The 13259-nt window shown below is 44.6% G+C and overlaps 1 pseudogene; it reads right to left on the bottom strand.

Moving 5' to 3' along the window:
- Window positions 1-10968: 10968 nt before the first annotated feature.
- LOC119292667 lies at window positions 10969-12922 on the bottom strand (annotated as a pseudogene).
- Between the last annotated feature and the right edge of the window lie 337 nt (window positions 12923-13259).

The following is a 13259-nucleotide window of genomic DNA, read 5'->3' on the forward strand; positions in this document are numbered from 1 at the left end:
TATATGTTCATTATATGGATGGATGGATGATGTATGCTTTTTTTCATATAATTTTTTAGGCAGATTTTTAGATTTTTTTAGGCAGATTTTTAGAATTTTTTGTGTATGTATGTTATGTTTATATGTATGTATGTATGTTCATATGTATGTATGTTTATATGCAAAGCATATGCAAAGAAAATGTATGAATGGTCATATGCAAAGAAAAATGTATGTATGGTCATATGCAAAGAAAATGTATGTAGGTATGTTCATATGAAAAAAAAATGTATGTATGTATATCTGTTTATGTCTTTTTTTAAATTTTTTTGTTTTTTGCATTTTTATAAAAATGTATATATGTTCTCTGTGTGTATATATGTTTTATGTTCATAGATTTTTATTTGAACATTATTTAAAAAAAACAAGCAATACAAGAAGAAGAAAAAGAATGAGAGGAAAAAGGAAAAAAGAAGAGGAAGAAAGGAGAAGAAGAGGGGATAGGAAGAAGAGGATTAATAAATAAGAAGAAGAAAAAAGAAGAAAAAGAAGAGGAGAAGAAGAAAAGAATAGAGGAGAAGAAGAAAAAATAGAATTATCAGTTTAGGCACCCGAAAGTAAGTACTATATAGTAGCATATTCCAGGCATCTCCTAGTGATTCAAGCACTAGTTTCATCAATACCATTTAGCATGCTTGCTAATTATCAGTTTGATTGACCTCTATTTCTTGTAAAGTGGTTGTGGCAGGAACAAGGGAATGATTTCTGTGGATACTACATTTGCGAGTCCATCCGCCACACGACCTGTGAGCGGGGCTACTCCGACAAACAATATGAAGTGCGTAAATAACAATATTCACAATTTTATTTTATTACCATCATTTGTGTTGAGTTTCATTCATATATATATATATATATATATATATGTGTGTGTGTGTGTGTGTGTGTGTGTGTGTGTGTGTGTGTGTGTGTGTGTATTGACCCCCTTCTTAAAATTAGATGTTTCGGATGCGGGATGAACTCCTAGCACCAGATCGCATGCGAGCAATTCAAGAGGAATTGGCGGCATTCTTTCTTGACCACGTGATCGCTGAATACGGAGAATACTATGTGGACCACGCGTCCGTATTTTAGGAGATTATATATTTGTAAAAGATAATTATTGTATATATGTAGCCGGTAGTGTCGGATAGATATACGAGAACTTGTTTGTTCGACCAATCTCTCGGAGAAGGAGAGGTGGTCAATATCACTTCTCTCTGTATGCATATATGTTCATGACGATCTTCTGTTTGCTTACTAGCTAGCTAGCGTGTCTAGCTAGTCGTCTCTATACGTATGTATGTATGGTACGTAGCGTCGACCAAGCACGGACAAAAGAGAGGACACTTCTCTCTATTAATTAGCTAGCTATAGCACAATATATGAAACACCTAAATTAACCCCCCAAACCCCCCCTTTCAAAAAAAAACAAAAACCACAGCCACATAAACGCTGACGCGTGGATGCCTATTGGTCCCGGTTGGTGCCACCAACCGGGACCAAAGGCCCTCCTGCCTGGGCTCAGGGGACAGGCCACGTGGAGGCCCTTCTGTCCCGGTTCTGGATTGAACCGGGACTAAAGGGGGGAGGCATTAGTACCGACCCTTTAGTCCTGGTTCACCAACCGGGACTAAAGGCCCTTACCAACCGGGACAATAGGCCCTTTTTCTACTAGTGATAGTAAAAACATCTATTCTGGATCTAATTTTTATTATTATAATGTGAGGTGAATCGGACACGGCCGATAAAAATAAGACAATTTCTTTTTTGGTTCGGACAAGGCGGTGATCAATCACAATCTCTCCCGTCACTGCCTAGTACAGTACTCTACATAGTAGTATTAAGAAAAAAACGTTAGATTTCTAAAAAAAACCGTCAGTCATCATCTCCACTACCGCCTCAGATTCTTCTCTGGATAGTTCCCCACCACTCCCTCACAATCTCCTCTGTTCCCCATTCTCTCCACCATAGCCAGCGCTCCCTGGTCAGGCCGCCCCCCTTCGTCACCATCGCCGGCGCTCCCTGGTCAGGCTGCCCTCCCCTTCGTCACCAGCGCGGCCGCTCTCTCACACCCCGTATGTCAAAGGTTGAATTTTTATCCGCCGCTGATGGTGCTGCTGGGCGAGGAGGCGCTGGAGGCGCTGGATGCACGTGCGCCGGCGCTGGATCTGCTCCGTCTGGCTCCGGCGACCTTACCCCGTGGCTCCGGGACAGGAAGGCTACCCCGACGACATACAGGTCCGCCCCCTTCTCCTTTCCTCTTGGATTTCTTCTTCTTCCCTTCCCTGAGATGAGATGTACGTTCCTGCCTCACGCACACAGCAACTGGACTCTATGCACAACGAGGAGGATGAAGACACCCAGCCATGGATTTTTAGCAGCACTCACTCAAGGAAAAAGTGCGCCACCTCCCGCCTCCCCTCTCTATTTGATTCAATTCTACAGGAGTGTATGCGTGTTCCTCACACCTTGTTGCTCTGTTGGTGTTCGTGCTGGGCTGCAGGAGACCTTAACACGCCAATGGATGCAGCCAGCCTCCAACTCACCACGCACCTGCACCAACTTGATGTAGGGAGAGGAGGAGTGAGGCTTCTCTCACGGGATGACGCCCAGCCATGGGGCAGCAACAATCCAAGGTCAAGCCTCCCTCTACCTCTCTCTCGTTTTGATTTCATAGGTCTAGTTCCCTGATTTTTCTGCTGCTCTAGATTCACTTGCATGCTTGACTGAATCTAGTTGCTCTCAGGCCCTAGTGTTCAATGAGATAGGCATTGCACTGTTTACTAATTTAATTTGCTTGCCTGCAGCCACATGGTCCAGAGATAGAATTGAGATATTCAGACTAAGTTTAATGATTTGCTGGTTATAATTACTGAATTTCGCTTGGTGCTATCACTGTCGACCTCTAGTGCTGAATCAGTTGTACACTGTACTGTTTACCAATTTAATTTGCTTGCTTGCCGCCACATGGTCCAGAGATAGAAATTCAGATATATTGAGACTAAAGTTTAATGATGTGCTGGTCATAATTGGTTCAGTGACTAAATCTGTCCCCAAACTATCAAAATTGTATGTCAAAGCTAAAAAACTATCAAAACTTTGCTTTAAAGATGAGCCTAAATTCAGTAAGATGTGTGCGCAGCTTGCTTTCAAGAATGTTAAACTACTCCATGCTTATTTAAACTAATTCCTCCTACAGATTGCTGTCAAAATAAGCCTAAATTCAGAGTCTTCGGAAGTCAATTACTTTGAGCCTTTGAGTTAGGAGGTATACCAGTCTCTTTGTAGTTTGCTCTTAATAAACTCTTCCCTTGGCCATGATGAGATGTTTAAGTCTTTCCACTTATCAGTTTTTAGTTCCACTTGAAGCGATGCATATTCGAATACATTTTCTAGTCCTTTGAGCTGTTGAATGAATAAATGAAAAAGTATTAGCATCACAACCGAACAATAACAGAAATCGTGTTATCAAAAGATGGTGTAGTGGGACTAATGACTAACCATAGCGGTGAGGTCTTTGCGTCTCATTCCTGGGCCTAGCGAGTCGAGCACCTGGATGCATCGCTGCCCGGCATTTATAACTGCTAGGTACCAATGGAAGTGTTCATTGTTAACTGGAATGTATATCTGAAAATAGGGTTTTTGTTAGTTTAGGTCCCATCTATACAAACATTTATATGGAACTGAGACTCACCATATCATGTTCCAAATAAGTTATAGCCAATTCAATTGGGGCATAGATAATGAAATTTGATCATCATTACCTTGTGATACAGCTAGCTGTGCCGGTGTTCCGTTATGTAGGCCATCTATTTCCTCACTGGTATTTTTTTTCTTTTGTAGGCTTCACGCCTTCTCTTATTAATCTCGTCTTTATTTTTTGCATACCGCTCTCTATCCCTCTGCCTTTTTAGTTCCTTTGGGCCTGCAAATCATGAAACAGTTCAGCAGTTGTAATACTGTATCGAACTTGAGTGACTGGGTTATGATCAATACATGATGTTTGGTTGTTGCTTATATCCTGGAAGGGGGTGCGCGTCCTGACTGGGTTATGATCAATACCTGATGTTTGGTTGTTGCTTATATCCTGGAAGGGGGTGTGCGTCCTGCTGGGAGTGGGGGTCCTGTTGGGAGTGGTAGGGCCCATACGAATACGAACTCCTGTAAAAACATGTGAGATCATTATATTTAATGGAGCGCAAGACCATCATTTAGAATATGGAACCAACAACCTCGAAATGTAATGCTGTACTTTATAATAGATTCAATTGCAATTGTCGCTGTCAAGAGGCCTCATGCATAGGGTGTATTTTCTTATGGTCATATGATTTTGAGGGGACATCTTTGTAATAGATTCAATCGCAATTGTCGCTTTCGATCAAGAGGCCTCATGCATAGAGTGTATTTTCTTATGGTCATATGATTTTGACAGAACATTGTGGCAAACTACAAAGATTTGTTTCAGTCATAGGTTAGGTCAGTGGTATCAAATTTTCAGTACCATGGGGATCTGCTGAGGATCCGTGGTATGATTTCACTTGCTCATGCACTTTATGATTGGTTTTCATAACATATGCTCACGACATATGGTTCATCTCTTGCATCGATTACATGGACAATCATAGATCCTAGTATGTGGATTAATCATGGTTTCACTATTTATGTAGAACTATGCAGAACAGAAACAAGAGCAATGAACGGATGTCATTGTTAACATCTTCACATGCGTGCAAAGGTGCATGCTGAGGAGTTTGCCGCCGTCGATGCGCAGTCCGGAGACAGTCGCGTCAGTGTGGGCGACGGCGTCTGAAAGATGCGTGCAAAGGTGCATGCCGAGGAGTTTGCCGCCGCCGATGCGCAGTCCGGAGACAGTCGCGTCAGTGTGGGCGACGGCGTCTGAAAGATTGAAGAGAAAGCATGCACCTGTGTTGGCGAGGAGGCTGTCGTCGTGGATGTCGTGTAAATTGTTTATGTGATATTCCCTCCGTCCGGGTTTATTAGGCCTCTCAGCATCACAAGCATGTCCCCTTTTATAAGGCCCCCGTTGGAAAGGTGCATGCATGCAACCATTTCATTGGTTGTATTGAAAGCTATTGTTGTTGGTGCCATGGCTGAAAAGTTAATACACTTCATGTGTGCTTTTTCATTGGCTGCATGCATGTGAGAGAGTGCATTGGGAGTGGAATGGAAGAATTAATGTGAGCAAATTACTATGTGTCTTGGTCTAAGAGAAGTTGTCTTTAGGCCTAATAAACCCGGACGGAGGGAGTACTTATACTATTATACATGAACTGAGCACACTTGGTACAAATAGGAGAGTGGAAGGGACGTGTACTACCTGGCACCGCCGAGTTTCCGGTCAGGCGGCGCGCCCCAACCACTAGTACAATACATGCCAGGCCGGCCGGATCAACACTCCACGACCGCCAGCTTCATCCCCTCGCGCTCTCGGCCGGAGCTGGCCCTTCACATTCACCTCGCTCGCCGGCTATGCGGTTCGACACGACGACATTGCAACCATACTTGGGTCGCCGGTGCTGGCTGGCTGGCGCGGCAACCATAGATGCGTCCGTCGCGGCGGTTCTGTAGTCATTCCCCCATGAGCATCAACCAGCGGGTTCAAGCTCCTATATTTATGTCTTTGGACATCGACGTCGGCTGCGTTCTCTGAGTTGGGCGTCGGCGTTGACGTGCGTGGTCAGTGCTCGCCGCCCATGACGTACGGCCGGCCGACAGGTACGTAACTTGGGTCGACAGTGCCGGCCGCCGTGCTGTACGGCGCGCACCCATAGGTGCGCTGGTGCCTGGTGTGGCTCCATGATCCATCCCATGACATACATTAGCTGCTGGGTTCAAGATCCTGTCTTTAATTTGTTGGCCATAAGGTCACCGCCGGCGTACTTGATCCATCCATGCATGCATCATGCATGCATGGTGTCACCGCCCGCCGGCCCAGATCCAGGTGCGTGGCCCGAAGTCCGGGAGCACCGGCGCCGCCCCTTCTTCTAGAAATTACTGAACCCCACACAAAAAACACATGCATGGAATGGAAAGGAAAAACATTAAACTTAGGAATGTAATGAATAAAAGAAATTGGGAAGTCAGTGTCAGAGAGATTCTTTTCACCGTCCGTCCTCCACTGATGCCCACATAGTCGTTCATCATGTAGGTGTCCACTCCTTCCTGGAGTCACCACACACAACAACAACAATGATAGCGTGTTTTTTTTTCAAGAAACTGAAGTAATAAGGCTTTAATTCTTTTGCTGAAGAAAAGTAACATGGCAAACTGTGTGTGCATGTTGGATTTTTGTTGGGTCCTCGTTACCTTATTGCTGGATGATACGTTGCTAGGTAAGACGGGTGGAATATCCATAGCCACGGCTGCGACGGCTGCATCGACGATGGTGGCTCGGTCGAATGGATCACACGGACCACGACCGAAGCTACCGAACAAATGCAGTAAGATGGGCCAGACGTGCATGGCGTGTTCGTAGAGGTCAGGCGAGGCAGGGCTGATGCACATCACAACATTGTTGAAGCCGGGGAGGGACTTGAGCTGGGCTAAGTTGGGGAGTCAGGGGGCTATGCGTGGGCACCTAGCTCCAGCACCACACCAGCGACACCGCCTGCACCGGCTTAAGTAGCTTCCATTCCCATATGTTTCCTCCGCGTTGGCACTTGGCACCCAGCTCGAGCAGGAGACACACGCCCATCACACGGACATACCCGGCCAGGATGTGCAACAATGTCGGTCCTTTGCCAGTGAGCTTGTGTACATACATCTGTCCGCCTCAGAAAGCGCTTGCAGGCTTCCCATCCTGTTGGGTTTCTCCAGATTGGAGTGTGTTTGGGATCGAGACGGGATGGCTCAAGGAATTGAGAGAATTATGGGAAGGGGCTCTGAACGGCGCAGGACCATGAGCCCCGTCACGCGCGCCAATCGTCCGGTGCACGAACTGCATCACCGTCAAGTGGCCGCCGTCCTCGGCCTTTGTTCATGTAGGAGGTATCCATGTAGGCCATAACCGACGAGCTATGCGATGCTGGGCCCAAGAGCGAGACTTAATTTCTCCCGACGGATTCACTCCTTCCCAATTCTCTAGGAGGCTTATTCATATTAACTGATAGATATATATAAATTGATGAGATTTTGTGTAAGGGGGCGATGTGAAATCTCTCCCTAATAATAAAGTACGGATTGTGTTTTCGGGTTCACCGTCACAATACGCTTTCTTCTTGTGTCATAATACGCTTTCACAATTTATGTAGATAAAATCATAACATTAACGAGGTGATATTATTATTGTATACGTTTTGATGTTTTTTTTTCTGCTTGTACGTCAAATTCGCACGTAAATCCAATATGGCCCAACAACGAATCATCCATGAGTTTCTTTCATGGCACGGGCTATCCCGATCCCAGCCGCCAGGAGACCGACCCCGGCGAGGCGGCGACCCTCGATCCGGTGCTGCGCCGGGCGCCGGCCGACACCAGCAAGGATTTGCCCCCTTCTCCCGGCCCACGTATCTCTCTCTCACGCGAAATAGGGGTTGGGCGCCGCCGCCGTTTTCCTGGTTGACCATCAACCATGGCTAGGGTTTTGAGCACCTCCACTCTGGCGTGGTTCCGGCGCCTCCGGCGACTCCTCTCTGACGCCCACCCCGCCCCCACACGCAGCTCCGTCTCCGGGATGCTCCTCCTCCGCTTGGTGGCCATGGGGTGAGTTCATCCCCTTCCCCATCTCTCCCCCTTTCTCTCTCTAATATCTGGTTTGATCCTCCATGGTAGATGTGCAAGCAAGGATTGGATACTTGTGGAAGGAGGGGTCGACCTTGCCTTGCTGCAGCTCGGGACGCACCACCCATGGAGCTTCCTCCTTTCCGTCTTCAGCTGAGCTCGCCCCCTCCTCTCTCTGCTCTTGTTCGTGGTCATTGAGGCATTGTTCTTGGTTAGGATTTACCACTGTTTGGGCTCAATTGGCTACTGTTTGAGGTCAATTTTGTGTATACTGTTAAGTATTGATTGTTTCTTGAATTGAACAGTAAGGTTAGACATGAATTTGTTAGTAGAATAGATCCCTGACCGAACTGCAATTGTTAGTTGAATTGTCCAATCTTGAATTTAGGGAGCTGCTACTGAAAGATTTTTTTCATTTTGTATGTCATGGGTTGGCCATCAATTTTATTAAACAGCAAGGTTAACCACGATCACACGAAGCCGAAGGTGCACGATGAAAAAACCGTACGTGCATGCTCTATCCATCCAGAATTAACTGCGCCAAAGGCCAATGTGTGTTTTAGTATACGAAAACAACTCTATTTAATACTTCGCATATTGTACCCATATAAAGAACTCGGTACCTGCACTACCTACGTGTGTTCAGCTAACCACTAGGGCCGGCCCATTTTTTTTTGAGAGAACATATGTTTTTTCAAGAAAAATGAAACCTCACAAATTTCGGAAAAAGTTCATTAACATGCATAAAAACATCGCCCTATTCAAGAGAAGCCCAATATTTTTTTAAAAGTTCGTCAATTTACAAAAATAGTTCACAAAAAATTTAAAAAGTTCATCAAAAATTTGAAAAAAAAGTTCACCAATTTGAAAAAAGTTCATCAACTTAAGAAAGTAGTTCACAAAAAATTAAAAAATGTTCATCAAATTTTGAAAAAAAGTTCATCAATTTGCAAAAATAGTTCATCCAATTTTAAAAAAAGTTAATTGAATTTGAAAAGAGTTCAAAGATTTTGAAAAGGGTTCATCGAATTTGAAACAAAATAATCAATTTTTATAAGTAGTTCACAAAAATTATTAAAAGTTCATAGATTTGAAAAGAAAAGTTCATCAAATTTAGAAAAATCATTGAATTTGAGAATGTTCACGTATTTAAGAAAAAAACAAAATCAGTGAGGGAAAGAAACCAGGAAGAAGAAGAAACGAGAAACGCAAAAAAGAAAAGAAAAAAGGAAAAAAAGAAAAAGGGAAAAGAAAAAAAAGGAAAAGAAACGAATAAAGCAAAGAAAGAGTTGAATATTATCAGATCGTATTGTGTGTCGTGGTGGTTATACTATCGAACATCAATCCGGCAGGTCTGTGGTTCGAGTTGCAACGACGGCTCCCTTCTTTTTTGCGGAATAGAGTATGCAGTAACGGGCCGGCCCAGTACGGGGTGCTGCAGGCGCCCGTTTGCAGAATATACGTTAACAGGCGCCTACAGCGCCAAATAGGATTTGCCTTTGACTCATTCTGCGTCAAAAAGACGTCTGTTCGCATAGGAATCGCGCGACTGGGCCGACCCATTTGGATTGACCTCGCGAGAGAGGTCGGGTGACAGATGCATAAAAAGAAAGAGTTGAATATTATCAGATCGTATTGTGTGTCGTGATGGTTATACTATTGAACATCAATCCAACATGTTTGTGGTTCGAGTCGCAACGACGGCTCCCTTCTTTCTTGCGGAATAGAGTACACAGTAACGGGCCGGCCCAGTACGGGGTGCTGTAGGCGCCCGTTTGCAGAATACACGTTAACGGACGCCTGCAACGCCAAATAGGATTTGCTTTTGATGCATTTTGTGTCAAAAAGACGTCCGTTCGCATAGGAATCAAGCGACTGGGCCGGCCGATTTGGATTGACCTCGCGCGAGAGGTCGGGCGGCAAATGCATAAAAAGAAAAAAGCGAGCCGCCTGGGATTCAAACTGTGGACCTCCACTTTATTCACCCGACAAGCTAGCCACCGCACCGACTAAAGCTTTTATGACATGCCTGTGGGGTGAATACAAATGAACTGAAAACCGAAATACATGCATATTTTTTCTATAGTATATATTTTCACGGCAGCCGATTTCAAAGAGTTTATTCATCCCATCATGCCTCGCGTTGTTTCGTGGAATGAAAGAGGGTCTTGAGCAATTGGGTTAGGGAAGTGTGGGTTTTTTTCACCCGATGCAACGCACGGGCGTTTGTGCTAGTAATATAAAAGAGAAGAACTCTCTATTGTAACGTTTTGTTTTCTCTTTGCCTGGGCCATCACGTGAGTGGGCCAAGGCCCATGCTGCACCTACGAGAAAAAATCACAATGAGGGACGGATGAAAAAATTTCAACGACGAAGAAATAGATAGTACCACCTCGGATATTAAGAAAAATATCAAAATTAAGAAAAAAACGGACAGGAAGAAGCGTATTATGACATGGGAGGAAAGCGCATTGTGACGGTGAACCCACGGAGTCAATCCGTGTCCAACTATGCACGTTTTGTTTTCTCTTTGCCTGGGCCATCACGTGAGTGGGCCAAGGCCCATGCTGCACCTACGAGAAAAAATCACAACGAGGGACGGATGAAAAAATTTCAACGACGAAGAAATAGATAGTACCACCTCGGATATTAAGAAAAATATCAAAATTAAGAAAAAAAAAACGGACAGGAAGAAGCGTATTATGACATGGGAGAAAAGCGCATTGTGACGGTGAACCCACGGAGTCAATCCGTGCTTTATTATTAGGGAAAGACTAGCAAAAAATGCCTGTACGTTGCACCGAGAGAAAAGAATTTATCACACCACGTAAGCATAGCCTATTACACGAGTAATTCTTTAATTTATGACCCACATTAACTATTCTCAACATGAAGATTTATGCTTTCAGCCAGACCATCTTTGCAAAATGGCTAAGAAATGTTTGCATTGTTTAGTTCGCGGCTTTGCTGTTTTATTCCCTCTTGCATTGTGCTCTGCACTCACGATGATGGCGTACTTTTTGCCCGAAAACATGGTGATACTCCTAGGCTATTGGATTAGCCAGAAAAGGCATTCGAATATTTGATAGCTCAGACCTCACAAGGTGAAAACTGCTGCTAGTGAAATGCAGTGGAGACTGGAGACAGATCAATGCCCAGTGGAAGGCATGAATGAAGCTGCAAAATCAGCCGAGACTGATGGTGTCATCTGGTAAATCAACTTAGAGCACAAACGCTCAAGTGCGCAGTTATCTAAGAACACTAATATATACTGCTGTCTTTCAGAGTATCAGTAGTAAGTTTGCATAAAGATGGGATTTCTACACGCAATTGGATAACATCACAAAAGCCAACCTAATTGGGCTGAGCTGCCCTGTCATTCAGATCAAGGAGCACTGTCTAATCGAGTAGGAAAACAAAATGCTAGGGTGCTAATCCTATTCCCTAATTAGCATGAGGATTGAGCTGATTTAATTACCAGCAGATCTTTAATATTGCTAAGCAGCTCCTCCTCCGCCGCCGGGGCTCCATTTGTGCAGGCCGTCGCAGCTCAGGGCGGCGCGCGTGAGTTGCCGTTGGACGCTCTTCCAAGCGACCGTCCTCTTCCTCACCGCCCGGATTCTTGCCCTCCTTGCCGCCGCCGTGGCCTCGGCCACCAGGGACCGGTACTGGCGCACCCTCCACGCGAGGATCCGGCGCTTCTCCGGCCTCTGGACCACGACGTGCGCATCATCGCCGCTGCCGCCGCCGCGCCTCCTTTTGGCACCCGGATCCCCGCCCGCATGGTCTCTGCCGGAGTCGATGTACATGTCGGCTGCGGTGCTTGGCTCGGCGTGGTCCGTGGGGGCTGTCCCGCCCGCTGGCTGCTCCGCCTCTCACATTGCCCAGTCGAGGAGGCGCTTGGCGGAGCCGACGACGACCGCCCCCGCCGGTGCGCGGAGGAGGATGGATCCATGTGTCCAGGCACTGTAAAAAGGACCGCGGCTTGAATAAACCAAACAACAGTGAGTTTTGTGCAAAATCGAAACGTTTTGTCATATCCACTCGAAATTGGACTGCGTGTTGGATACAGAAAACAGTAGGGGCTTTTCTGAAACACTACCGCGACGGTGAACTCGGAGACTCACTCCGTGCTTTATTATTAGGGAGAGACTAGTACAAATGCCCGTGCGTTGCACCGGGCAAAAAAAGAGGCACAACCTATTTAATCAAAGTGCATGTGTTAATTCTTTACTTTAACCGGCAATGCATTATCTTTTAATCTTTGCGAGTGACCAATTTTTTGGCACCTGTATAGCCATAAGCTCCACTTATTATATTTGTGCTTATAAAAAGTAACATGGTATTTTACCTCATAAATATATATTGTTGTAAACTGAAACAAAGTCCAGTGAAGGCATTGCCACACGATAGAGTTTGGAGACATGTACTAACTTTTATTCTCAAGCTAGTTGTGATGGCCGTACCTTTAAAATTCGGGGCCTTGTGCAAAATCAAAATTAAGCCCTATATTTTAAAAATATAAATTAAAAATATCTGTATAAATTATTGCGATGCTACATATTTTTTTCAGGGAGTTCACATTTATCTTAAAATTTAAATCTACCCAAATTAATGATGTATCAGAAAGAACAAAATTATGACAGTAGAAACTTTAGAGGGGTGAAAGGTTGGAGACCATGAATGGCAGCACATGGGATGGGGTCGCTCTACTAAGAACCATGCAGTGAATGAGAAACAAAAATACAGAGAGAGAGAGAGACGTGAGGTTGGCCTGTATTTTAGGGCGAGTCCTTTTCCTTTATTTCGCTCTTAAAAGCCCATTAGCACCTAATCACTTGACCAGTAGTTGTTTCTCTTTGAGCAATTATGTCTTGAGTCTTGACCTAGTAATATCAATCTCTGATTTTGGCACCTCTGGAATTTGGAGGCCCAGTTCAACCGCTTCGGTTGCACATGTCAAGATACGGCCTGCTAGTTGTTGTCATGCTCAAACATAGCGCATACAAAAGATGTCATACCTGATAAATTAATCATCATACGGTTTGTGGATCTAGGAAAAATATAGTGCGTACTTACGGCAATATTCAGTTATATTTTCCTTACTTTTACAGTACTGCAACCTACAATCGATGAAGACCATGAAGCCAACACAAGCCATCGTCTTCTCGTTTTATTGTGTAGGCCATTATGAGTTGTATGCATGCATTCTCAGCAGCTAGCCTATGTGTAAGGAATACAATCCATCAGCAACCATCTTCTATATGCAAATGCAAATTTGGTCTTTGTCCGTCTCGCATGCATGCAGTCTCAGCAGCTAGCTTGCCAAGGCTCATTTCACGATTACAGAGGCTATAAAATAAATAATTAACACGTGATATAACTTCAGATGCAATGCACCAAGTGTCTATATTATCTTGTACGTATATTTGCATATTACTTCCCCGCAAAAAAAGTGCATTAATTCCACAAAATAGGTTTCATGTCTACTGTTTTAT

This window comes from Triticum dicoccoides, chromosome 4B (assembly GCF_002162155.2).
Source record: "Triticum dicoccoides isolate Atlit2015 ecotype Zavitan chromosome 4B, WEW_v2.0, whole genome shotgun sequence".
NCBI classification, from domain to species: domain Eukaryota; kingdom Viridiplantae; phylum Streptophyta; class Magnoliopsida; order Poales; family Poaceae; genus Triticum; species Triticum dicoccoides.